Source organism: Ranitomeya imitator, chromosome 4 (assembly GCF_032444005.1).
Source record: "Ranitomeya imitator isolate aRanImi1 chromosome 4, aRanImi1.pri, whole genome shotgun sequence".
NCBI classification, from domain to species: domain Eukaryota; kingdom Metazoa; phylum Chordata; class Amphibia; order Anura; family Dendrobatidae; genus Ranitomeya; species Ranitomeya imitator.
In genome coordinates this window covers 310,926,932-310,952,296 of record NC_091285.1, presented here as the reverse complement: position 1 = coordinate 310,952,296, position 25,365 = coordinate 310,926,932, and positions in this window count along the sequence as shown.

The window sequence follows — 25,365 nt, the reverse complement described above, 5'->3', positions numbered from 1 at the left end:
TCTAAGTCGTATAAGGTTGCATACCAGTTCCTGCTGCACTCTGGTGCAAATCCTGCCTGCTGCACTCTGATGCAGATACTGCCTGCTGCACTCCGATACAAACACTGCCCGCTGCACTCTGATGCAGATCATGCCTGCTGCTCTCTGGTGCAAATCCTGTCTTCTGCACTCTGATGCAGATCCTGCCTGCTGCACTCTGATTCAAACACTGTCTGTTGCGAACTCTGTCTGCTGCACTCTGATGCGAACTCTGCTGCATTCTAATACAAACTCTGCCAGCCGCTCTCTCCAGTCTGTCCTCTGGGTCCAGCTGCTGCGCGTCCGTTGGTCTGTCCTGGAGTGGTACCTGGCGTTCATCGGGAGCCAAGTCTAAATTCACCATCAGAGGCTCTAGTGAACAGTCATGTGTTCGCTTAGTCACGCCCCTCCAGTCTCTCCACGGTCCGTGGCACAGTGGTTCCACAAACCACATCCGTGACAATCAGTGACAGGGAATGGCTTTGTCCACCCATTTATTTCATGAAAAGTTATGCCAGCAATGTACTTCAGTCCCTGATTGGATTACATCTCAGGTGGGGCACGGTACATAAAATATGCACCTAATTCATTAAATGGCATATGCTTCTTTATGAATTAGGCACATCTTGCTCCATTACACCCCTTCACAATGCCAGTCTTAATGAATCGAAAAGTTAACAGGGAGAAGCTTTTGTCAAATAGTGATACAAATTATAAATGGAAGTGCTTTAGGCCTGTATTGGTCAATCAGATTGCAAAACAAGTATAGATGACAAAAACTAAACCAGACATAGCTTACACCTGTGGTTAGGAAGGCCATTAATGACACATAAGGGAATTTAGAATATATAATTAAAGCGACTCTGTCACCCCCTCCAGCCGTTAGAAACTAAAAGAGCCACCTTGTGCAGCAGTAATGCTGCATTCTGACAAGGTGACTCTTTTAGTTATTGGTGCAGTTAAAGCCAAAATAAAGCGTTTTATAAATTCGCCAAAATACCTGTCTTTAGACAGGGAGGCAGGTCTTAACCCCCCTGCTGCAAACACCACACTTCAGTCACTCGAATCTTCTTCAGCGCCGGGCGCCGCCCCCTCCGCTCTGTTTTCCAATCAAATCCGGCGCCTGCGCTGTTTAGTACTGTCTGGGGCAGGCGCAGTGAGCTCTGCCCATCTGACCTCAGATGCAGTCTTGCAGACTGTGCCTGTGCGGCCGCCCTGCCTATGGATCCCAGCCCCGCACTGTGCATAATGCATAACACACTGCGGAGCTGGGATTCACAAGCAGGGCGGCCGCACAGGCGCAGTCTGCAAGACTGCATCTGAGGTCAGAAAGCCAGAGCTCACTGCGCCTGCCCCAGCCAGTACTAAACAGCGCAGGCGCCGGATTTGATTGGAAAACAGCGCGGAGGGGGCGGCGCCCGGCGCTGAAGATTTAGGTGACTGAAGTGTGGCGTTTGCAGCAGGGTGGTTAAGACCTGCCTCCCTGTCTAAAGACAGGTATTTTGGCGAAATTATAAAACGCTTTATTTTGGCTTTAACTGCACCAATAACTAAAAGAGACACCTTGTCAGAATGCTGCATTACTGCTGCACAAGTGGCTCTTTTAGTTTATAACAGCTGGAGGGGGTGACAGAGTCGCTTTAATGAGGGGTATATAAATCTGGGGAAAGCAAGACAAATCCCCCAAAAATCTTAAAATATGAAAAATGGACAACATAAGTTGAGGTGATTCTAAGATTATGTACAGGAGTATGCAATAGAAAATATTACATGCATTGTGACTGTGAAACAGCCGCGACACACGCTTCTACGGAGCAGAACAGCTGATCAGCTGGCATGCTCCGTGTATCCAGGTTCCCGCTGTAGCTTATTCGGTAAGCACTATAGCTTGCCGAATAAGCAGGGACTCGATCCAATTCACTCATCTCTAATAGAGATAACTAAAAGGCACACACATACACTATATCAACGGTATACATAAAGGAATAAAATAATAATATAGATACTAAAATACTTCCTATAAAATATAGTGCACGAAGTGTGTGACACAAAGAAAGTGGAGCCCACTCAATATATAGAGAACACCAAAACCTAAAGCAAGGATCAAAGAAAAGAAGAGAAAAACCACCCGGCTAGGATATGCAATTATTCAAATTTATTAATTATTACAGTAACACATGGTAATACAAGAATATAAAAGATTGTTAAAAAGATGTGCACTATAGGGCATATACTGCTATAAACATTACATAAATATGTATAAAATAGTAACCCATAATAGATAAAAAAGGGGAAGGCAAAACCTGATGCTAAAAAAAGGAAAAAATATTTTTTGTGCAAAAAAAAAATATATATATATATCTGTATAAAATATACACACATATATATATCAATAAATGAATAAAGTGCTCAAGTGCTGTGATAAATAAATAGTTTGCGTTGGTCCAATATATCATATAACAGGGCCAGTATAAATATCAAAACACCACTGTGAATAAAAATAGGTGATAAGAGTTTTTTAATTAATAGGAGCATACAGGTACCTTAGTAGGGTTACCGTCCCTGTGCACAACGCGCCCCGACGCGCGTTTCAGTATGATTTCCTTCGTCAGGGGGGAGTAAATAACAGTGTAACGCCAGGTTTTTATAATGTGTGCACTACAGTGATTAGCCGCGGTCCGAGTATCCACGGCGCACGCGCAGCCAGGAGGTCCCGGAAGTCCCGGAGCACCACGTCACATGACCGGACGCACGGCATTATGGAACCGGCGTAACCAAGGCCACAGCGACGCTACATTCCAGGGCATCGGGGGCACAAACCACGCATGCGCACAACTAGGAGCGCGCAACCACTGAGTACAGAGAAACACGGTAAAAGACAGCACAATCGTAATGTAGAAAATAAGTGAGAATTTATTCAAAAAGTATGTATAGTAATGAAACAGGTCCCTAATTAATATTAATTCATAGGCGTGGATCAAAGAAATCCCGGAGCCCCGATAATACAAAAGTATCGGGTGTAACCGAGGCCACAATGCAGCGATATCAGGGCCATGGACCACGCATGCGCATAGCCAAAAATGGACGCAGATAGAAGGAATAAAAATAAAAAATAATGGACAGCACAATTAACATAATAGGGGCAGGCACTATTAGATACGTAAATAAAAATTACAAGCCTTTTAATAAATTAGCCCACAATAAATATGGATACCGAGAAAAAATAATAATAATTTTTTACCGCAAAAGGACTACCATGATAATATATATAGTTATATATAGAGAGCCATATATATGAAAAAAGTGAAAGAGAGACATGAAAATAATAATAATAATAAAATAAATACAACATAAAGAGTAATAATAATATAACATAAATAATAATAATAATATTATTGTAATCGAAATAAATAAAAAAAAAAAAAGAATATTAAAAAATATATATATAACAAAAATGTCTCAATTACACCACATATAATAAAATTACAAATATAATGCATCATATAGACTCAACATAATAATATATAATAAGGGTATATATCAAGGGTAGTCCACATATAATAACACCCAACTTAATGGGGTACTAGATGTCCATAGATGCTGAAGAGGGCGGTATTTCAACACGTGGGTGTCCATAGTAGTCACATATTAATCCATCTTCAAAACACAATGACCAGTACATCACTAAAATATAAGATATAAAATGGCGTTAAAAACAATAAAAACTAATATTTAAAAAATGACAGTGTGCAAAAAAAGGGGGGCCGATACAAAACGGCCTAAAGAGAACAAGGACAGGAAAGTCAAAAAATGATCATAAAAAGGGGGCAAAGGATAAATGTTCATTAAGACCATTAGGGAAAACCGTATCGAGCGTCCAGATCCACTTTGTTTCCATCATCGCCAACCGTGAACTAATCTTCCCACCACGTTCACTGGGTTTAATAACATCAATACCAGTCACCCTCAAGAGGGACGCATCACAATTGTGAAACAATTTAAAATGTTTTGGTAAAGTTTTTAAAATGTAAACATCATCAATCTCATTAGCTGCCTGGATACCCAGGACGTGTTCGCGAATTCGAACTTTCAATTGCCTCGTTGTCATTCCCACATAGATTAAGGCACATGGACAGGTCGCATAATAAATAACTGCCTTTGTTCCACACGTTATTGTATTTCTAATATCATATGTCTTAGTTCCCTTTGAGTTTGAAAAAGTCTGGGTTTTTTCAATATTTGGACACGCCACACATCCCTTACATGGCCTACAACCCGGAGGGTTCTTAAAGTTAGATAAAAAAGTAGGGACTATAGGATCATGATGGTAATGGCTCCTAACAAGGTAGTTACCTAAATTGTTTGCCCGTTTGTATGTAATATTGGGGGTCTTACCAATGTATTGCGATAGAACTGGATCAGCCTGAAGGATTGACCAAGATTTCGAGAGATATAATCTCATAAGGTCAGTCTGTCCGTGAAATTTTGTAATGTACCTAATCACATTATTTGACGAAGTGGGTTTATCGCAGTATAGAGCTTGGTGTCTAGATGTATATTTTGCACGATGGTAGGCCCTTTTTATAGAACGTTGGCTATATCCACGCTCTTGAAACCTACTTTTTAGCTCCATTGCCTGTTTTCCCTCTTGAGGGTGACTGGTATTGATGTTATTAAACCCAGTGAACGTGGTGGGAAGATTAGTTCACGGTTGGTGATGATAATAATAATAATAATAATTTTTATTTATATAGCGCCAACATATTCCGCAGCGCTTTACAAATTATAGAGGGGACTTGTACAGACAATAGACATTAGAGCATAACAGAAATACAGTTCAAAACAGATACCAGGAGGAATGAGGGCCCTGCTCGCAAGCTTACAAACTATGGGGAAAAGGGGAGACACGAGAGGTGGATGGTAACAATTGCTTTAGTTATTCGGACCGGCCATAGTGTAAGGCTCGGGTGTTCATGTAAAGCTGCATGAACCAGTTAACTGCCTAAGGCTAGGTTCACATTGCGTCAAGTACATGGCGTTAAACGGATGCGTTAAACGCATGTACAGAAACGGAGCAAAAATATGTGAAATTTGTCGTCACGGTAACGCTAGCGTTAACGCATGTGATCGCGTTTTTTCATTTTGATGTCCGTTTACGAAGTATCCGTTTGTCTGCGTTTGTCACTGTCAATAAAGTTGTTCTTTTTTTTTTTTTTCCTTTTGTCATTGTCGGGTGTGGGCACAGACTCATTCTCCATTTTGAAAGCATTGAGTGAACTTCTGCTAGCAAGATGTTTGTGTCTGAGCTCGTCAGATTTCGCTTGATGCGGTTGCGACTTCGGCAGAGAAAGCGTAGTTCGCAAAGGAGATATTGGATCCACGAAGTGAATTTCTTGCGGAGTACATATGGTGCCTTTCACACCCTGTATGTGCAGCTTCGGGATCATCCCTTCAAATTCCAACGCTATCTACGGATGTCCATTGAGACCTTTGATGTTCTGCTCTCACATGTGAAGGATGAGATACATCATCATCGCAGCACTTTTCGTGAAAGCATCAGTGCGGAGCAACGTTTAGTAGTGACTGTGAGGTAATTATACATTTTTTTTATCATTCTATTGACAAAGACTAGATCTCGGTATCGTGTGGCCTAATGTTCATTTTGCAATTGTATATTATATTGTAAACTAGCCTTTAGATGATCATTAAAATCCTAATTTTTTTTTTTTGTTTTTGAATGTCAACAGATATCTGGCTACCGGAGAAACTTTTGCGTCACTGCATTACCAGTTTCGACTTGGGAAGTCAACAATTTGTCAACTGGTTCGGGAAACTTGTGATGCCATTTGGAACAACTTGCAACCACTTGTGCTACCAACACCAACATCAGAAATGTGGCTAGCAATTTCCCAACAGTTCGAGGATGTGGCTAATTTCCCCAATTGTATTGGTGCCGTGGACGGAAAGCACATTCGGATTCAGAAACCTGCACATAGTGGTTCCCTCTACTATAACTATAAGAAATACTTTTCTATAGTATTGATGGCGATTGCGGATGCCAGGTACCGTTTTGTTGCTGTGGATATTGGAGCTTATGGCCGGACTAACGATTCCAGAGTATTCAGAGACTCCAACATGGGCCAATGTTTGTACAACCAAAGTTTAAACATACCGTCATCACGACCTCTTCCGGGGACCGAAGGCCCAAGTTTGCCCTATGTTTTAGTTGGTGATGAGGCCTTCCAACTAGGACAAAATCTCCTCAAGCCCTACTCAAGCCGTAGTCTAGACTCCAGCAGGCGCATTTTTAATTATCGCTTGAGCCGGGCTAGACGTTATGTGGAGTGTGCCTTTGGGATTTTGACATTAAAATGGCGGATTTTACTAACCTGCATGCAACTGCAACCAGACAATGTGGACCGTGTTGTGAAGGCATGCATCTGTCTGCACAATTTTGTGGCGAGACATGAACCCCAGTTGGTAGACCCCAATGATTGTGAGTCGAACCTCAGTAGCATTGAATCGACTACAGTTCGTTCTGCATCACAAATAATGAGGATTCGTGATCAATTTGCACACTACTTCACACATGAAGGCCAGGTTCCATGGCAAGACAGACACATGTGAAAATAATTTAAAGTCTTCCTGATGTCGTGTAAAAAGTTACGTAGTGTAAAAAGTTATGTTGTTTAACCTGATGTCGTGTAAAAAGTTACGTAGTGTAAAAAGTTATGTTGTTTAACCTGATGTCGTGTAAAAAGTTACGTAGTGTAAAAAGTTATGTTGTTTAACCTGATGTCGTGTAAAAAGTTACGTAGTGTAAAAAGTTATGTTGTTTAACCTGATGTCGTGTAAAAAGTTAAAGTCATACAAGAATCTGAAATTTGAAACAGTTTACTAAATGTTTTTGTATTTTCCCAACAAACTGTTGGTACACAGGTGTAACATATGATATCCCATAGGGATGAAAAAAAAAAGGAAAATAGAAATTAACAACAAAACCCCCCCCCCAAAAAAAAAAATTCCAACGCAGTAATTGCACCTGGCTGTGGACAGTGAACTGTACTAAAGACTTTGGTACTGCACGGGAGTATTGTCTGCCCAACTATATGATGGACTGCTACATTGTCTTTGAGGTTCCACGCTCGTTTCACCCCGGCCTCTATATTGAGGGTTGTAGGGCGGCATGTCCAGTCTTCTTCTTCCCGATGGAGCGGGTTCCTCGGTGCCCACAAATTCCTCTACAAGCTCGTTAAGTCTTTGTCGAAACATAAGGTTTCTATGTGCCGGGATATTTTGTACTACAGGCACATAGGATAATAAAAGTAGCTTCCACTCATTAGCAGAGTAGACAGACTCGCGTGCTTGCAGCTCGGTAATTTCTCGTCTCAGGTCTTTGAGCTCACTGCGACACATGTCCTCTACCCGTTGGAGTCCATCTACGATAATTGCATCTGCTTCATCTTTTTGAGATGCTCGCTTGCGTCCACGCTGTGATTGCAACCGGGCACTCACACCTGCAGCAACAGTGCTTCTATCCGCAGATCGTGGCTCGCTGATGCCAGACACATCTTCAGGTTGCGTTGGTTCCACTGAAGAAGGCTCAACTTCCTCTGCTGGTCTAGGAGCAGCGGTACTGCATATCGTGCTGTAACCCAAAAACAAAAATTACTTATTTTCCTTTAAACAATTTAGTCTCGCACACAGACCTTCTTGTACTTACGAGCGCTGAGACACTGTTTTCTGAAGAAAGAGCAGTTGGTCATAATGCACATACGGTGTCACCCGTTTGCCACTTGATCCGCTTGGTGCATTCTGACTGTTCCGGTAGTCACGGACAAAGCGATCGCGGATGGACTTCCAACGGGTATGGACAGCATCGGCTTTAAATTTAAAAAAAAAAAAAAAAATATATAAAAATAGTAGATTGTGTTAAGATATAGGAAAAATTGTTCATAGTTTGCTACGATAGTTGATATATAAATAGTAGATAGATAGTTGTTAGATAAGAAATAGTGTAGAAATAGTGTATAGATAGATAGATATATAGTGTACAGATAGTTGATAATTGAGAGATAGATAGCAGACAACAAGTTTTTTTGTCATTGACTTGGACTATGTAAACACAAAACGTTATGTTGATAGTGTCAATTTCACTGGATGGCCATATTCATATATACAGAGATAGATAGATACATAGATATAGCAATATATAGATATATAGATAGATAGATAGATAGATGTAGATAGATAGATATACATTGATAGATAGATAGATACATAGATATTGATAGATAGATATATAGATAGATAGATAGATAGATAGATAGATAGATACATAGATATTGATAGATAGATATATAGATAGATAGATACATAGATAGATAGATATAGATTGATAGATAGATATTGATAGATAGATAGATAGATATATAGATAGATAGATACATAGATATAGATAGATAGATATAGATAGATAGATAGATAGATAGATACATAGATATTGATAGATAGATATATAGATAGATACATAGATATAGATAGATAGATATAGATAGATAGATAGATAGATAGATAGATAGATACATAGATATTGATAGATAGATATATAGATAGATACATAGATATAGATAGATAGATATAGATAGATAGATAGATAGATAGATAGATATAGATAGATAGATAGATAGATAGATAGATAGATACATAGATATTGATAGATAGATATATAGATAGATACATAGATATAGATAGATAGATATAGATAGATAGATAGATAGATAGATACATAGATATTGATAGATAGATACATAGATATAGATAGACAAATAGATGGAGCGATAGATAGTTGATAGATAGTTTATAGATATAGTAGATAGAAAGTGAATAGATAGATTGTTGGTAAATATTGGATAGAATATTTCTAGTTTTATATTTACCACTGGCAGTTGTGGCGACGACAGACGTCTAGGGACCTTTTTACTTTTTTGTCCTCCTTGTGCCACAACCTATTGTGTATGTAAAATGTAAAAAAAAATATTTTAACATTAAATAATGTTAACATTCATTGGATCAATAAATTTATGCCTGAAAAATTCAACATGTGTGCTATGTACCTTTGTTGTTTTTGCGTGTTTTTTGGGGGGAGGTCTAACAGCCTCGGGCTCAGAAGACTCCTATTCACAATAAAACAATAAACAGGATTGTTATGCCTAGCTCAATACAATGGAGTTTCACACAACATGGTTTTTTAAAGTGCAAGCCTACCGACTCAGAAGAAAAAATCGCAGACACGCTGCTGCTGCTGCTGACATCTGTATCCGACATCTGTGTGCAACAAAACAATACATTTTTAGTACACACACATCCGACGGACATTACAGACTCCCATGATGTATACAGAGATATATAATATATAGAAATGTACTTACAATTTATAAGAGCTACGGCAAAACACTCTGTCACGTGCAGGAGACTTTGTGTGAGTGGGATATTTTAATGGCCGAAGTCACATTTCCTGTCACATGACCACATGTGACCACCCTCAAACGCTATTAAAACGTGTGGTTCTATTTGGAAATTTTTCATGATTTGCGTCTGACTGCGTTTGCCATAGCCTTCTATGGCAGAATGAACGCTTCCGTTAGTAGTGCGTTAGCTTGGCCGGACCCGAAAACGCTGCAAGCCGCGTTGAAGGTCCGTCAGAAAAAAAAGTTATGTGACAAACGCATACCAATTTAGGGATGCGTCACGATGCGTCAGACAATGCAAGTCTATGGGCGCGTTAGTATGTGCGTTACATTGCGTTTTTACTACTTAAAAACGAGTCCGTTAGACGGACACACCTAGCGCAATGTGAACCCAGCCTAAGTGTGTAGCAGTACAGACACAGAGGGCTATTAACTGCATAAAGTGAATGAGAACATGATGCGAGGAACCTGATTGTTTTTTTGTTTTTTTTTTTATAAAAATGATGATGGAAACAAAGTGGATCTGGACGCTCGATACGGTTTTCCCTAATGGTCTTAATGAACATTTATCCTTTGCCCCCTTTTTATGATCATTTTTTGACTTTCCTGTCCTTGTTCTCTTTAGGCCGTTTTGTATCGGCCCCCCTTTTTTTGCACACTGTCATTTTTTAAATATTAGTTTTTATTGTTTTTAACGCCATTTTATATCTTATATTTTAGTGATGTACTGGTCATTGTGTTTTGAAGATGGATTAATATGTGACTACTATGGACACCCACGTGTTGAAATACCGCCCTCTTCAGCATCTATGGACATCTAGTACCCCATTAAGTTGGGTGTTATTATATGTGGACTACCCTTGATATATACCCTTATTATATATTATTATGTTGAGTCTATATGATGCATTATATTTGTAATTTTATTATATGTGGTGTAATTGAGACATTTTTGTTATATATATATTTTTTAATATTCTTTTTTTTTTTTTTTCTTTATTTTGATTATAATAATATTATTATTATTTATGTTATATTATTATTACTCTTTATGTTGTATTTATTTTATTATTATTATTATTTTCATGTCTCTCTTTCACTTTTTTCATATGTATGGCTCTCTATATATAACTATATATATTATCATGGTAGTCCTTTTGCGGTAAAAAATTATTATTTTTTCTCGGTATCCATATTTATTGTGGGCTAATTTATTAAAAGGCTTGTAATTTTTATTTACGTATCTAATAGTGCCTGCCCCTATTATGTTAATTGTGCTGTCCATTATTTTTTATTTTTATTCCTTCTATCTGCGTCCATTTTTGGCTATGCGCATGCGTGGTCCATGGCCCTGATATCGCTGCATTGTGGCCTCGGTTACACCCGATACTTTTGTATTATCGGGGCTCCGGGATTTCTTTGATCCACGCCTATGAATTAATATTAATTAGGGACCTGTTTCATTACTATACATACTTTTTGAATAAATTCTCACTTATTTTCTACATTACGATCGTGCTGTCTTTTACCGTGTTTCTCTGTACTCAGTGGTTGCGCGCTCCTAGTTGTGCGCATGCGTGGTTTGTGCCCCCGATGCCCTGGAATGTAGCGTCGCTGTGGCCTTGGTTACGCCGGTTCCATAATGCCGTGCGTCCGGTCATGTGACGTGGTGCTCCGGGACTTCCGGGACCTCCTGGCTGCGCATGCGCCGTGGATACTCGGACCGCGACTAATCACTGTAGTGCACACATTATAAAAACCTGGCATTACACTGTTATTTACTCCCCCTGATGAAGGAAATCATACCGAAATGCGCGTCGGGGCGCGTTGTGCACAGGGACGGTAACCCTACTAAGTTACCTGCATGCTCCTATTAATTAAAAAAATCTTTTATCACCTATTTTTATTCACAGTGGTGTTTTGATATTTATACTGGCCCTGTTATATGATATATTGGACCAGCGCAAACTATTTATTTATCACAGCACTTGAGCACTTTATTCATTTATTGATATATATATGTGTGTATATTCTATACAGATATATATATATATATATTTTTTTTGCACAAAAAATATTTTTTCCTTTATTTAGCATCAGGTTTTGCCTTCCCCTTTTTTATCTATTATGGGTTACTATTTTATACATATTTATGTAATGTTTATAGCAGTATATGCCCTATAGTGCACATCTTTTTAACAATCTTTTATATTCTTGTATTACCATGTGTTACTGTAATAATTAATAAATTTGAATAATTGCATATCCTAGCCGGGTGGTTTTTCTCTTCTTTTCTTTGATCCTTGCTTTAGGTTTTGGTGTTCTCTATATATTGAGTGGGCTCCACTTTCTTTGTGTCACACACTTCGTGCACTATATTTTATAGGAAGTATTTTAGTATCTATATTATTATTTTATTCCTTTATTTTATGTATACCGTTGATATAGTGTATGTGTGTGCCTTTTAGTCATTTATTGCTGTGTTTTGCACAGGTTTGTCTGCCATAACTGGACATGGATTTTAGAAATAGAGAGCTATCCTGGCAGGGGCAAATCAATGATGTATTTGGTAGCAGTGGTAACACTAATGTCGTTAGTGGCAGTGTGCAATTCGATGATATATTTAAAAATTTGAGAAATCTTACATATAAGAGGACCAGATGTTGGTGGAATCGTGCCTTTCTACAAAACTATCTACAAAGGAAGTTGATCCCGAGGGGGATGTCTCTGGTGCCTCCTCTTCCGTCTCTGTACCTGTGTCAGGCTACTCCACTCCTAAGCGAAAACGTGAGCCGCGATATGCTCCAGCAAAACGGGCCCCGAGATTTTCTCCAGAAAATTACAGGAACAAACTTCAGGTGATTAATCTGAGTTCACATATATTTTCTGATGTAGAGATTGATGTGTTGGGTAGAGGTTTCAATTTTTTTTTCCTACAGCTAGTTTTGACAAATTTGAAGCTATTAAGGATTTGCACCTCTTTGCGAGAAAGTTACTTTTTAAAAAACATTTTCAAAACTATTCCCGACAGAGACGAAACAGGAGGCACTAGGGGCCTTGGAGGAATTAGCATTGGAACAGGATGGGCCACTCAAAGGTAAGGTCCCAGACGCGATCCGCCCTAGATCTAAAAAGTTCCCTCCCCTGTCCACTTGTCCGGTCTTGGATATATTTGTAAAAACAGTCAGTAAAGGGATGAGAGGGTCTGCAGCAGCAGGGAATGGTCCACTGTGTCAAAGGCAGAGAACAGGTCCAGCAGAAGGAGGATAGAGTAGTGTCGATTGCTCTTGGCGGTTAATAGGTCATTGGTGACCTTAGTTAGGGCAGTTTCAGTGGAGTGGTGTGACCGGAAGCCTGATTGAAAGCGGTCGAAGAAGGAGCAGGAAGATAGATGGGAGGACAGTTCAAGATGGACATGTTGTTCCAGTAGTTTTGAGGCAAAGGGGAGAAGTGATATAGGGCGATAGCTAGATACAGAGGATGGGTCAAGAGAGGGCTTTTTGAGGATAGGTGTGATGGAGGCATGTTTAAAGCTTGAGGGGAAAACACCAGTTGTTAGTGATAGGTTGAAGAGATGGGTTAGCGTTGGAATGAAGACTGTGTTGAGGTTTGGGATGAAGTGGGATGGGAGTGGGTCAAGTGCACAGGTGGTGAGATGCGATCTTGAGAGTAGAGTGGAGAGTCCGTCTTCTGTAATGGTGGAGAAGTTGGTTTTGGAGGTGGAGGGCTGGGTAGTTGGGAGGTAGGGCTCTGGGGGTTGTTTACTAAAACTGTCTCTGATGTTCTCAATCTTCTGCTTGAAAAATGAGGCAAAGTCTTCAGCTGAGATGAGTGGGGAGGGAGGAGGTGCTGGGGGCGGAGGAGAGAATTGAAGGTGTTGAATAGCTGTTTGGGGTTGTGAGACAGGGAGGATATGAGAGATGAGAAGTAGGTTTGTTTTGCTGTGGTGAGTGTGGTCTTGAAAGTAGTGAGGGACTGTTTGAATGCAATGAAGTGCTCGTTGAAGTGGGATCTTTTCCATCTGCGCTCAGCAGCCCTGGAAGCTCGCCTCAGTTCTTTGGTCAGGCGGGTGTGCCAGGGCTGTCTGTTGATTTTGCGAGCTTTGGTATGTGTGAGTGGGGCAAGAGATTCCAAAGCTACAGCTATTGTAGTGTTATATAGAGCGGCAGCGTCATCCGCATTGTGTAGGGAGCTTATGTCTGTGAGAGGGAGGAGGGATTCAGAGAGTGAGTGAAGATCAAGGTGTTTAAGATTTCTGCGAGGGTGTGAAAGTTTGTGGGGTGGGGATTGTAGACATGGAGTGGAGAGGGAAGAGAATGTGAGTAGGTTGTGGTCAGAAAGAGGAAGAGGTGAGTTCGAGAGGTTAGATAGGGAGCAGAGGTGGGTGAAGATGAGGTCCAGTGTGTGACCATCTTTGTGAGTGGCTGCAGAAGACCATTGAATGAGGCCGAAGGAGGAGGAGAGAGATAGAAGTTTAGTGGCAGCTGAGAGGGAAGTGTCAATGGGAATGTTGAAGTCGCCCATAATGATAGTGGGGATGTCAGCGGCGAGGAAATGGAGTAGCCAGGTGGAGAAGTGGTCAAAGAAGGTGGTGGCTGGTCCTGGGGGATGGTAGATGACAGCCAGTTGGAGGGGGAGTAGATGCGCACGGAATGCACCTCAAAGGAAGGGAGGGTAACAGAGGGCGGAAGTGGGATTGGGGTGAAGGAGTAGTTATCTCACAGGAGAAAACCAACTCCTCCGCCATGCTTGCCGCTGGGGCGAGGGGTGTGAGAGATGTGGAATCCACCATAGGAAAGCGCGGCTGGAGAGGCTGAGTCAGAGGGGGTGAGCCAGGTTTCAGTGATGCCGAGGAAGGAGAGTTTGTTATTGATAAAGAGGTCATGGATAAATGACAGTTTATTGCAGACAGAGTGTGCGTTCCATAGTGCTCCAGATAGGGAAATTGGGGGAGTGGGGGCTGGATGAATGGGTATGAGGTTACTGTGGTTGCCAGGACTTGTAGCGGTTCTTGGCAGGGGAATAGAAATGAGTGTGGGGATGTGATGAGGACGGCCAGGATTTGGGGATATGTCGCCAGCAATGAGGAGCAGCAGACTGAGCATTAGAAGGTGTGAGCTGGATAGGTCATGATGTGGTCGTGTGTGCCTGGCGAGAAAGGATTGTATGTGGAGGAATAGTTCTGTGGAGGAGGTGAGGTGGCTGGGGAGGATTGAGGAAGAAATGACTAGTTCCTTACTGGGTGGAGGGATTACAGGAGACAGGAAGAAATAAAGTAGTATGGGGGTGAATGTTAAAAGAAACCGAAACATTATAGTGGTTTTCTATTCCTTTACCTTCCAGTCAATTCCAGTCCAATTCTAGTCTAATTCATAGCAATTAAAAAACTGCAATTTAAAAGATGCAATTTCTAAGATGGTCAGACACGTCTGGTCAGACTCATGGCTATGAATTTATGTGCACCTAAGGGCTCACAGCTGAGAGAGGGGATGTGGGCGTGTGTGTCCAGAGCACATGTTCACAGTTAAGCCAGGTCATAAAGAGGGGGTGGGGTAGAATGGCCACTCAGGTATGCAAGGAAGACAGAAGAGGAGTGAAGTACATATGGATAGAAAATAATGGGTAAGCAAAGAATACCATGTGGCAATTACATGCATTTCATATAGAAAGACATAGCAGGAAAAGCTGAGTAGATGAGCATACCAGGTGGGAATTATATGCACTTCATATAGAAAGACACTTTTTTCATCACTGTACAGAAAAGTATTCACATCAATTTTCTGGCTAACATGGTACCACAATATAATTTGTTATTGTACATCATTATTTTTGCAGATGACACCAAACTATGTAGTAAATGAGTTACAGGCTGAGTTGGACAAATTGAGTGTTTTAGCACAAACTTGGCAAATGAGGTTGAATGTGGAGAAATGTAAAGTTATGCTCATGGGCACTAATAATATGTGGACATCATTTGTTCTACTTTAGTAACTTTAGAGGAGTCACTTATAGAGAAGAATCTGGGTGTACATGTAGATCACAGGCTAAATAGCAACATGCAATGTCAATCAGCAGATGCTAGGGCCAGCAGTATAATGTCTAATATTAAAGCACCAGTGGTGCCACTAATCTAACTTCCTTGTCCCCAATATTATATGGACCAGCTGCTGTCTTCATCTGTTACTGGTGCCGCTCTAACTGGCCTTCTGCAGGTTGCTACCTGCCGGATTGCTCCAGTGTCAGTTGGCGAGTCAAGAGTCACAACTCAATGTATATCTATGAGAGTCAGAACAAGGCTCAAAAGAATGAACATTTGCATTTCTTGGTTAGAAACTAAGGTGTGGCAGACAGATTACTAGTGGGACCTGCCACTCCCATTCTCTCCGCTATGAGTTTTTTGTAAGGTTCATTTTGTACATCATCATATGGTGGAAAATGGCTGCATAAATATGCAGGTAAGCTAAAATATTTCAGTACCAATTACAGTGACAGTAGTGGGTGTTAATTTGTCCGTGTGCTGATCTAGCAGGGGATTACTGCCTTATGGGATATAGGAGACATTGGGAAGAAACTTGAGCTTGACCCACTGAATGATGTTTAATTTGACTATGCTTTTTGAATTGGTAAGGAAACATATTAATATTTAGTTAGACGCTAAATAAGAAAGTATTTATTTTGTTTATTCACATGCATAAGCCCTTGTAAAAGCACCACTCCAGCATTTTATTTTTTTATTTTACATCTGGAGTGGTGCTACTAATGCAAATTCCCTGCCCCTAGTATTATGCTTACCAGCCGCTGTCTTGATCTGTTATTATCCCAGCTTGTGTCCTCTTCTATAGGTTGTGATCTGCCAGATCATATAGTGATTGCTGGGAGAACCTGGAGTTACTGTTCAGTGTAAGTATGAGAGCCAGAACGACTACAGCGGTTGGTAAATATGCTACATGGGGCAGGGAACTTACATTTGAAGCACCACTCCAACGGTGAAATAGAAAAAAAACGCTCAAGTAATGCTTTAATACACAGTTACTGTATGCTGGGATTATGAGTGCTTTGCTGTAATCCAACATACACGATTTGGACAATAGTATTGAGACACCTGTACTTTACACTAATAGAAACTTTTATGACATCCTAGTCTAAATCCATATTTTTTAATGTTCTGTTTATTCCCACTCTTCTGGGAAATATTTCTTCAAGATTTTTTATTATGTACAGTGGATATAAAATATCTTCACACTCGTTTTTTAACGCCAGATTGTTGTCATTTATAAAATCATACCAAGAATTGGGGATAAGGTTGTGTTCAGAATTATCCAATTACATTTTTACTCATGTTAGATAGTAGTCAGTACACAGCTGCCTTCATTTACAGTGACTCTGATTAACCCCTAAAGTTTAACTGTTCTAGTAAAATGCTCCTGACATTTTCTTAATTGCATTGTAAAGAAAAAGCTATGGCGCATGAACAGCTTGCAACACAGGAAGGGATTTCATACTTGAAAGATACTAGTCAGGAGTGGGGTAGAATTTTTTTTCTCTAAGACATTGTAAATACAATGGAATACTGTGAAGACAGTCAACAAGAAGGATTTAATTTGTCACAAACGTGACATTACCTAGAAACTGACATCCCTCCAAAATTTACGAAAAGACAAAATTATCTGGGAGGCTGCCAAGAGGCCTACAGAACCATTAAAGGAGCTGCAGGAATTTCTGGTAAGTTCTGGTTGTGTACTACACGTGACAACATTCTCCAGTCATTCATATAATTCTGAGCAGTCGGCCAGTGTTGGTGTCGTTACAGCTGCCGCTTGCTAAATTGATAGAAGAAAAAGAGATATGTATACACTAGTGATCACCTTGAAATAATGTTATTTAAATAATGATAAGACCAGGTTAAAAACATTAAAAAGATCATTATGTAACAGAACTGACCTAGACTGTGTAGGACCTAAGTCCGCTCAACCTGTGGTTTCCTGATTCATAAAGAGAACAGAAAAGTCAGCTCACCTGCCAGAGTGAGGCGCATGAAGTACATCACACGCAAGAAGCCAGAGCAGCTGCAGCAGGAACACCAGGGGTAAAAAAAAATATAATATATAAAAATTGCTCCAAGTAAACTTATTGGCAATATGGCAGTCCAACAAGGAGGTCTAGGACCTACGTGTTTCGACAAAAAGTCTTAATTATGGTCTAAGACTTTGTCAATGTATGACATAATGTTTTGAGGATACTCCCTGGCTTAATAGGGACAGGAAACACAACAAGTTCAAATAGCCCCCCATGCCCCTATGGGGCATGAGTAGGTCCTCCTGCAGTGCTCTGTGATCGGTGACATATGCTGCCTATTTTACCTTTTTGAGTTGGGCAGCTGAGGTCGATGGCCCAGCCTTCCCCTACTGAGAGCTGCTCCCGTCTCTTCTGGATACGGGACTCTTTTGCCCTTCTTGCGCCTTTTAGTTAAAGCAGGGCAACAGGAGGGGGGCCTCTCTGAGCTCCCTGGCTCTCCACCTTCTCTCTTCCACCTCACACCATGTCAAGGACGGTAGCTGGAAGTGATGTCAGATGCGAAGTCGCGGACATATGACGTCACTTCCCGTTGAGTTAGATGGGGAGATTTCAGGAGCTCTTTCAATGGCACTTGCACTTGACCGGGGCATAATCTCAAGATCCTTAAACTGCTTACAGCCTGGCTTCTGAATCCATCATTCTAAAGGCTGAACGTGGCACAAATCCTCTATATTTTTTTTCCTTTACTGAGTGGGCTGGAGAAAGGTCTGAAGACTATTGCTTTGAAAGTCCAGGTTGTAGCCCTCAGATCGTACTTCAGAATCTAGTTGACCATCACTGGGTGAGAAGATTTATGATTGCATCCTCTCATCTATGACCTAGAGTTTCCTACTTGATCCCATTCTGTGACCTGAACGTGCTTTTCAAAGGCCTCACAATACCTTCATTTGAGCCTATATAGATTATCAACTTGGAAAAATTGTCTTGGAAAGAAGCTTTCCTGGTGGCCATCATGACAGCTAGACCCTTGGATTAAGAAGGCAATATGTGGAGCTTACGAAAACCAAAAGTTGATACCTTCTGAGAAGTTTACAGCAAACTACACCAGAGCTGAATCAATCTCATGGGCTGAGAGGGCAAGCTCCTCCATCTAGCAGATCTGCAGAGCTGCCACCTGGTCCTCGGTCCATACCTTTTCAAACCATTGCAGACTAGTTTTTAATGTCTAATACCGATTTGGCCTTTGTGAGAAGAGTTCTCCAGGCCCTTGTCCCTCCCTAAGAATAATTCTTTGACATTCCTCCTATGGTGCTGTCGTGGAGGGTAACTAGAGAAAATAGAATTAGAGTTACTGGTAATTCGATTTCTAGGAACCCTCCACGACAGCTGGGTAATCCCACCCTATTATTTTGTTTTCATTTGGGTGATGTAAATATTGAAGCATTCATACCTGTGTAGTCCTTTATAAAAACAATGGATTTGACCGCTTTGTGTTTTCTGTCCCTATTAGGGCGGGAAATATCCTACTATGGTGCTGTAGTGGACGGTTCCCTGAAATCGAATTACTGGTTAGTCAATTCTATTTTCATATACATGAATAGCAGAAAATGAGAATATGTAAATTAGATGTAGATAATGAACAGCAGTAATAACAATAGTTACTAGGACCTGATGCATGCATGATTTAATGCCTGCAATAAAAACCCAATAGCTTTTTGGCACAGTCAGAATTTCCTTTGAGCTGAATCGCTGTATATACATTCAACATATACTATACCAGCACAACCAACGTAAGTCTGTCAGCTTTTTAGAGAAATTGCGGTACCAAATAACACACAAGAAGGGTGTTCCCTGTACTCTTAGTGGTAACTGAAGCCGAGGCTGCCAGGAAGAATGAAGTTAATTTCTTCCTGGCAGTGGGGTTCTCAGTGCGGCAGCCAGGCATCTTCAGAACGCTATTAACTCCATACAGTGGCATGTAAAAGTTTGACCAATTTACTTTGTATTTTAGGCAATAAAATACTTATTATCATCATTTACATTTTAACAATTACAAAAAGGAAAATGTATCACATCTTGTAAATGCTTTTTGTAATCAGCCAAGAGTCTGTCAATTCTTGTGTGAACAGGGTCTTATGCAAGCCCTATCTGTGTGCATTTTTGCTGCTAGGCAGCCACCCCTCCATTATTTAGGTGAGTGGGTGGTTCTCATCAGTAGCTTGCACCTGTGCTGCTCCAGCCTTTATCAGTGGGAGGCCTGCTGCACCCTTCTAGTGCATTTGTCATTTAACAAGGTTTTGGTGAGTCTGCTTTTTATGATGTGTTTTTTTGAGTTTCTCTATGTTAGCTGTTTTGATATTAGCGTAGGACTCGCAAGTCAATGAGGACCCTTGACGTTGGGTTGCGAGCTTATCCATCTTGGCCAAAATTGTAACCAATACCTCATTTAATGTATTATATGCATTAATTTTTTCATCTTTTTATTGCACTTTTTATCACTTTTTGCAGGGTACGGCAGGGCCCCTTTATGTTGGCTTGGTTTTTGTGTGGTGCATTTATATATAGTGCTGGACGGCCCGCCTGCTAATACTATGGGCGTGATCAATAGGTTGTCCAGACACTGTGTATCACGCCTACCTGTGTGAACAGGGTCTTATGCAAGCCCTATCTATGTGCATTTTTGCTACTAGGCAGCCACCCCTCCATTATTTAGGTGAGTGGGTGGTTGTTCTCATCAGTAGCTTACACCTGTGCTGCTCCAGCCTTTATCAGTGGGGGGCCTGCTGCACCCTGCTAGTGCATTTGTCATTTGACAAGTTTTTGGTGAGTCTGCTTTTTATGATGTGTTTTTTTTTGAGTTTCTCTCTGTTAGCTTGTTTGAAGGATTCCCATCCATTCTTCTTTTGGAAATGATTCCAGTTCTGTGAGATTCCTGGGTTGCATTGCATGCACTGTTATTTTGAGGTGCTATTAATGATGTTTAGATCAGGGGACTGTGAGGTTCATTGTGGTAGTCTTTTATGGATTCATGTGTTTAGGATCATTATTCGTTTGTAGAAGCCATTTTTTCAACTTCAGCTTTTCTTTGCAGATAGTGTTATGTTTTCAAAGATAATTTGTTGAAATTTCATTGAATATTCTTCTTCTACCTGCAAAATGTTCCCTGTGCCATTGGCTGCAACACAACCCCAAAGCATGAATAATCCACCCCTTTGCTTAATGGTTGTCAAGATGCTCTTTTCCTGAAATTCTGTGCCCTTTTTTTCTCCACACATACCTTTGATCATTGTGGCCAAGGAGTTCTATTTTAACCTCATTAATCCACATGACTTTTTTCCAAAATGCATCAGGTTTGTTTAGATGTTCTTTTGCATACTTCTGACACTGAATTTTCTGATGAGGATGCAGAAGAGGTTTTCTTCTGAAGACTGTTCCATGAAGTTCATGTTTGTTTGCAAGTGTCTCTGAATAGCAGAACGTGTAACGGGGTCTACTGTGCTGTAGTACCTTTTACAGCACCCCCCGTGTTTTAGGAGGTCCACTCTGCTTTTGCTGGATTCTGAATGAAGGACGCTGGCTGGAATTCCTTGATTACGTGAGAGCATATAAAAGCTGACTGCTACTCCACGTATTTAAAGTCTAAAAGAACCCACTTTATTCACAGCACACAGAATATATAACACAGATACACAGGGCAGGCCAATAGAAAAAGCAGGCCAGACATACATTACAATAGCCGCAGGGGGCTGGAGCCTGCTGATATTTACTGTGGGAATTACAAAAGTGGGGGAGGTCATAAGGAGAATATCTTGTCCCCTCTGACCAGGGGTGCAGCCTGTGAACTGATGCATTTCACATGGAACCTATTATACATAATATATACTGCATAACATATTCTTGGTGCTGGGGGTTCTGTAACATGGCTCCCCTTTTCAGCAACGCGATCGGCATACACAGTCTGATCCTTAACGGATCGGTTTGGGGATGACCGAAGTTTATGGGATTGGTACAAGTTCCGTTTGTCGACTTAGTCCATCGGCATTACCGTTTTGTTTGCCGGGTCTGTAGTGGATGGTGAAGTCCAGAGGTTGTAGGGCTAAACTCCACCGCAGCAATCTGGCGTTGTCTCCGGAGACCAGATTAAGCCAGACTAGGGGATTATGGTCCGTTAGGAGGGAAAACTGTCGTCCATACAAATATGGTTGTAACTTTTTGAGTGCCCATACTATTGCCAGGCACTCCTTCTCGATGGCCGCATAACTCACTTCACGGGGCAGTAGTTTCCGACTCAGGTAAGCTACCGGGTGTTCTTGGCCGTCCCACCCGACTTGGCTTAGTACTGCCCCCAATCCAAACATAGAAGCGTCTGTGTAAACAAGGAAACATTTAGTTGGATCGGGTGCGGCCAATACAGGGGTATTGGTGAGGGCGTTGTTATGATCTGGTGGCCAAGGAGCAGCATGAGACGTACTCTGGAGAAGGTGGTACCTGTACTGACCGCAAACCCTGAACTTAGCAGCGCAACTAGAAGTAGCCGTGGGGGGTACCTAACACTCCCTAGACCCCTCGACACAGCCTAAGAACTAACTACCACTAAAGACAGAAACGGGAAAACTATCTTGCCTCAGAGAAAATCCCCAAAGGATAGACAGCCCCCCACAAATATTGACTGTGAAAGGAGAGGGAAATAACATACGCAGACATGAAATCAGGATTTAGCAAGGGAGGCCATACTAGCTAAAAAGGAAGAAAAGGACAGAGTAATATGCGGTCAGTATTAAAACACTAGAAAATATCCACCACAGAAAATACAAAACACCACATCTGACTAAAGATATGGAGGGTATATCTGCATCTCCAGAGACACAGCTTAGCTGCAAAAAATCCTTCACAGACAAAGCTGGACAAGACAAAACATGAAAATGCACAGAACTAAAAGGTCCACAGCAGGTGGACAGCAAAAACAAGCCAGAACTTATCTTTGATGAAATGAACAGCAGAACAGGAGAGACCAGGTATGGATGTGAATCCTCCAAAAACAATGGACAACTGGCACTGACTAAAGGATAAAGCAGGATTTAAATAGCCCAGCCCAAATTGCAAAAAATGGATACACCTGATAAATGCTGCGATCCAAATACCGCAGCACTACCACTCATAACCACCGGAGGGAGCCCAAGAGCAGAATTCACAACAGTACCCCCCCCTTGAGGAGGGGTCACTGAACCCTCACCAGAGCCCCCAGGCCGATCAGGACGAGCCAAATGAAAGACACGAACCAAATTGTCAGCATGAACATCGGAGGCAACAACCCAAGAATTATCCTTCTGGCCATAACCCTTCCATTTGACCAGATACTGAAGCTTCCACCTCGAAAAACGAGAATCCAAAATCTTCTCAACCACACACTCCAACTCCCCATCAATCAACACCGGGGCCGGAGGATCAACAGAGGGAACAACGGGCACCACATACTTCCGCAACAAAGATCTATGGAACACATTATGGATGGAAAAAGAGGCTGGAAGGGCCAAACGAAAAGACACCGGATTGATAATCTCAGAAATCCTATAAGGACTAATAAACCGAGGCTTGAACTTAGGGGGAAGAAACCTTCATAGGAACATGACGGGAAGACAAACAGACCAAATCCCCAACCCGAAGCCGGGAACCAACACACCGACGACGGTTAGCAAAATGCTGAGCCTCCTCCTGAGACAACACCAAATTGTCCACCACATGAGCCCAAATCCGCTGCAGCCTGTCAACCACGGAATCCACACCAGAACAATCAGAAGGCTCAACCTGCCCTGAAGAAAAACGAGGATGAAAACCAAAATGACAAAAAAAAGGCGAAACCAAGGTAGCAGAACTAGCCCGATTATTAGGGCAAACTCGGCCAATGGCAAAAAAGCCACCCAATCATCCTGATCAGCAGACACAAAGCATCTCAAATAAGTTTCCAAAGTCTGATTAGTTCGCTTGGTCTGGCCATTTGTCTGAGGATGAAATGCGGAAGAAAAAGACAAATCAATGCCCAGCCTAGCACAAAAGGCCCGCCAAAACCTAGAAACAAACTGGGAACCTCTATCGGACACAATATTCTCCGGGATGCCATGCAAATGAACCACATGCTGAAAAAACAGCGGAACCAAATCAGAAGAGGAAGGCAATTTAGGCAAAGGTACCAAATGAACCATCTTAGAAAACCGGTCACAAACTACCCAGATAACCGACATCTTCTGGGAAACCGGGAGATCTGAAATAAAATCCATAGAAATATGCGTCCAAGGTCTCTCAGGGACCGGCAAAGGCAGAAGCAACCCACTAGCGTGGGAACAGCAAGGCTTAGCCCGCGCACAAATCCCACAGGACTGCACAAAAGAACGCACATCCCACGACAAAGAAGGCCATCAAAAGGACCTACCAACCAAATCTCTGGTACCAAAAATCCCAGGATGGCCAGCCAACACAGAACAATGAACCTCAGAAATCACTTTACTAGTCCATCTATCAGGAACAAACAGTTTCCCCACTGGACAGCGGTCAGGTTTATTAGCCTGAAATTCCTGAAGAACCCATCGTAAATCAGGGGAGATGGCAGAAAGAATCACCCCTTCCTTCAGAATGCCGACCGGCTCAAGAACCCCAGGGGAATCAGGAAAAAAACTCCTAGAGAGGGCATCCGCCTTAACATTCTTAGTACCAGGAAGGTACAATACCACAAAATCAAAACGGGAGAAAAACAGGGACCATCGAGCCTGTCTAGGATTCAGTAGTTTGGCAGACTCGAGGTAAATCAGATTCTTATGATCGGTCAAGACCACAATACGGTGCTTGGCCCCCTCAAGCCAATGATGCCACTCCTCAAATGCCCATTTCATAGCCAACAACTCCCGATTGCCGACATCATAATTGCGTTCCGCAGGCGAAAACTTCTGAGAAAAGAAGGCACACGGTTTCATCAAGGAACCATCAGAATTCCTCTGAGACAAAACGGCCCCTGCCCCAATCTCAGACGCGTCAACCTCAACCTGAAATGGAAGAGAGACATCCGGCTGACGCAACACAGGGGCAGAAGTAAATCGGCGTTTAAGCTCCTGAAAGGCAGAAACAGCCGCAGAGGACCTATTTGTCACATCAGCGCCTTTCTTTGTCAAATTGGTCAGAGGTTTAACCACACTGGAGAAGTTGGCAATGAAACGACGATAAAAATTAGCAAAGCCCAAGAATTTCTGAAGGCTCTTCACAGATGTGGGCTGAATCCAATCATGAATGGCCTGAACCTTAACCGGATCCATTTCTATAGATGAGGGAGAAAAAATCAAGCCCAAAAAAGAAACCTTCTGCACTCCAAAGAGGCACTTAGACCCCTTCACAAATAAAGCATTATCACGGAGGATCTGAAATATCATCCTGACCTGTTTCACATGAGACTCCCAATCATCGGAAAAAATCAAAATATCATCCAAATATACAACCATGAATTCATCAAGGTAACTCCGAAAGATATCATGCATGATGGATTGGAACACAGATGGGGCATTAGAGAGTCCGAATGGCATCACTAGGTATTCAAAATGGCCTTCGGGCGTATTAAATGCAGTTTTCCATTTGTCACCCTGTTTAATATGAATAAGATTATATGCCCCTCGAAGGTCAATCTTAGTAAACCAGCTAGCCCCCTTAATCCTAGCAAACAAATCAGTAAGCAAAGGCAAAGGGTATTGAAATTTGACCGTGATCTTATTCAAGAGGCGATAATCAATGCACAGTCTCAAGGAGCCATCCTTCTTGGCAACAAAAAAAAAACCTGCTCCCAATGGTGAAGAAGATGGCCGAATATGCCCCTTCTCCAAAG